The 2,519-nt window shown below is 62.2% G+C and overlaps 1 pseudogene; it reads left to right on the top strand.

The window, feature by feature from the left end:
• The first annotated feature begins 1,309 nt into the window (after positions 1-1,309).
• LOC125318804 lies at positions 1,310-2,186 on the top strand (annotated as a pseudogene).
• Positions 2,187-2,519: the final 333 nt, after the last annotated feature.

Here is a 2,519-nt window from a genome sequence, read left to right as displayed (position 1 = left end):
GCCTTTCCTTGTATTTCCTGTCCCTGTGCAGTAGCAGAGGGCAGGGACAGAGCGGTTTTGGTGTCTGCCGGCATCCAGGCAGGGCCAGCCCAGCCCCGGGGGTTGTGAGGGGCTTGTGGGGGGTCTCTCGTTTTTAGGACATCCTCGCTGGAGGAGGGTGTCCCCCCTTGCTGCTTCCCCAGCCCTCAGGCAGCGCTCAGCCAAGCAGGGAACACCCTCAGCTGGGGCCTCGTTTTTGGGCACAGCTGAGCCCCTGGACATCTCCATCCCTATTTTGGGGTGCAGCTGAGCTCCTGGATACCTGGGTCCCCAGTTTTGGGGCTCTATTTGGTAGCGCTGTTCGATCAGAGGTGACTTCTGAGAGAAGGATCTGGAAGCTTCCTCCATGTCTGGCAGAGCCAATCCCTGGCGGCTCCAAAGATGGAGGTGCCGGATGCAGAGATGCCCCCACAGCCCCTGGGAAGGAGGGAGGGGTGGGGGGAGGGTGTTTTTAAGGGTCTTCTTTTCCTTCTCATTCTCTTGCTCTTATTTTTTCGGTGTCATCAATTTAATTGGTATCTCTAATTAGAGCCTGTTGTGCCCGTGCTGGTGTTTGCTGAGGGATCTCTCCTGGTCCTTTTCCCCACCCGGGAACCCTCGGTTCCATTTTCTCTCCCCTGTGCGGCTGCGGGGGGCAGGGACAGAGTGGCTTTGGTGGGTGCCTGGCACCGGGCCAGCGTCACCCCAGGCCATGGGCACCCCTGAGATCCCGCGTCCCTGGGGACACATTTCTGGGCACAGCTGAGCTCCCACCTGCCCAGCACCTCGAGGTTCCCCCTCCAAAAAACTCCACCGCGAGGCTGCAGCGTCCCTAAAGCCCCTCAGCCAATCAAAATCGTGGCCAGCGCTGGCCATGGGGCGAGTGGTGGCAGCTGGGGCCGTACTGGTGGCACTGGTGGTGCTGGGAGCCACCCTGGCTACGGGCACGGAGCTCTCGGGTGAGCGTGGGGGGGCGGGACGTGATGCGAAAGGGGGGGAGAAGGGGGAAAAGGGGTGATGGGACCCCTAAAATGAGTGAGAGGTGGAGGGGACCCTCAAAGGAAGAGCAGGAGGGGGCTGAAGAGTGGAGGAGAAACGGGTGGGAGGGGGTGGGAAAGTGGGGAAAAGTGGAGGATGGGACCCTAAAAGTGAGCGGGAGTGGGCTGGGGATTGGGGGATTGTGGGGAAAAGGGTGGAAAGGGTGAAAAGGGGGGAATGGGACTCCAAAACTCCTCTGGGGAGCGGCTGGAAATGGCAGGGGAGGGGATGTGAAATAGGGAGAAGGGTGGAAAAGAGGAAGTGGGAGCACGGGCAGGAGGGTCCCATGGCGGCCGTGGGGCACAGGGGGTGCGGAGCGGGGATCCGGGGTGGCTCCCGGAGCTCTGGGCGTGCTGGGGGCTGCAGGGGGGCACCCCCTGAGCTGTGTCCCGCACACACAGGGGTGTTCCAGGGGATGATGAAGTCCGAGTGTCACTTCATGAAGGGCAGCGAGCGGGTGAGGTTGGTGCAGAGGAGCATCTGACACCGGGAGCAGCAACTGCACTCGCCAGCGATGTGGGGCTGTTGGTGGGGGACACCCCGTGTGGGGAGAAACAGGCGCAGTGCTGGAACAGCCATGCAGCAAGAGTGGGGTACAAAGGGGCTCTGGCGGACAGGCTCTGCCGGCACAACCGCGAGATCGTTGCCCCGTTGCTGGCGGAGCGCAGAGGTGCAGAACGTCGGGCAGAGCGAGTCCCCTCGGGCCCTGCCCTGGGGATGAACCTGGAGCCCCTCAGGCCCCCTGGAGCCCATCCCCGGGGCCTCTTGTCCTTCCAGGTTCCCCTGAGCTCTCCCAGTCTCTCCCAGTCTCTCCCACTCCTTCCCAGTCCATCCCAGTGTCTCCCAGTGCCCCTGCGCGTGTCCATCGCAGCCCTGCGTGGCGCTGGCGCCCCTCAGCCAATGAGAGCGCGTCTCTCTGATGACTCATCAGTTGCCAGGCAGACCCGCAGCGCCGACTGCCCCGTGCTGGACTCGGCCTCCCAGTGCCGCGCGCTCCATTCCCAGTCGCTCCCAGTGCCCTCCCAGTGCCTCCCAGTGCCCTCAATCCACTCCCCTCTCACGAGGGCAGCTCACTTCTCTCAGAACACCCCAACCCAAAGCTGTCTATGCTTCTAGGCCGATCTCTTGTCCTGTTTCTCGGTGTTGGGCATTCCGTCAGGAGCCACCCTTCTTTTTAGCCTTGGCAAAGGGGCTGGGAGAGGGTTTGGGGGATCCTCGGAAGGCAGGGAGCAACTGGGATGGGGTTTATGGAGTCCTGGAGGAGATGAGAGTGGGTTTGGCATGTGCTGGAAGGTTTAACAGCGTTCTGGACAGATTGGGGACAAAAAAAAGAGGGGTTTAGGGGGTCCTGATGGCTCTCTGGGGGGTTTTATTAGGAGGTCCTGACCCCTGCAGAACCCCCAGAGATGCCAGCGGACACTGCCGGCAGCAAGATTCTGACGGGGATCGGGGACTTCGTGTTG

The sequence above is a fragment of the Corvus hawaiiensis genome, chromosome 31 (assembly GCF_020740725.1).
Source record: "Corvus hawaiiensis isolate bCorHaw1 chromosome 31, bCorHaw1.pri.cur, whole genome shotgun sequence".
Lineage (NCBI taxonomy): Eukaryota > Metazoa > Chordata > Aves > Passeriformes > Corvidae > Corvus > Corvus hawaiiensis.
The sequence above is the reverse complement of the archived record's forward strand: the minus strand, read 5'-3'. Positions and strand labels throughout refer to the sequence as shown.